At 31.4% G+C, this 312-nt stretch overlaps 2 protein-coding genes across 2 annotated transcripts in view; one reads left to right on the top strand and one right to left on the bottom strand.

Moving 5' to 3' along the window:
- The window catches only part of LOC118321567 (nuclear factor 1 C-type-like), a gene marked incomplete in the record, with an annotated part of 48,990 nt that overhangs the window by 39,355 nt on the left and 9,323 nt on the right, over nt 1–312 (top strand).
- Nucleotides 1–312, bottom strand: part of LOC118321918 (nuclear factor 1 C-type-like) — a 34,346-nt gene that overhangs the window by 29,455 nt on the left and 4,579 nt on the right. The window lies entirely within an intron of this gene.

Here is a 312-nt window from a genome sequence, read left to right as displayed (position 1 = left end):
ACTACTGGATATCTTTGTAGAGCTGTTTAAATATTAGTTAATTTATTAATTTGTGTTACAAGATTTTGGCTATTGTCTTAAAATAATGAATTAATAAAACCATCAGACTGGAAGCAGATCAGCCCCAACTATAAACAGTTTACCAGTCTATCATAGGGATGACACCATTCACTAGTTATGGAGTAATTGTTAAATTTAATACCAGGATTAGGTAAATCATTTACAAAGCATGTTGTGGACTTTTTGATGTTTTGATGGTAAAGGTTAAAGTAAGGTAGTTAATCCAGATGTATATTGGTGTGTGTGTGTGTG

This window comes from Morone saxatilis, unplaced genomic scaffold (assembly GCF_004916995.1).
Source record: "Morone saxatilis isolate NCDOM2014 unplaced genomic scaffold, NCSU_SB_2.0 Contig12, whole genome shotgun sequence".
Lineage (NCBI taxonomy): Eukaryota > Metazoa > Chordata > Actinopteri > Moronidae > Morone > Morone saxatilis.
Note: the sequence above shows the minus strand (reverse complement) of the source record. Positions and strands in the feature narration are given on the sequence as shown.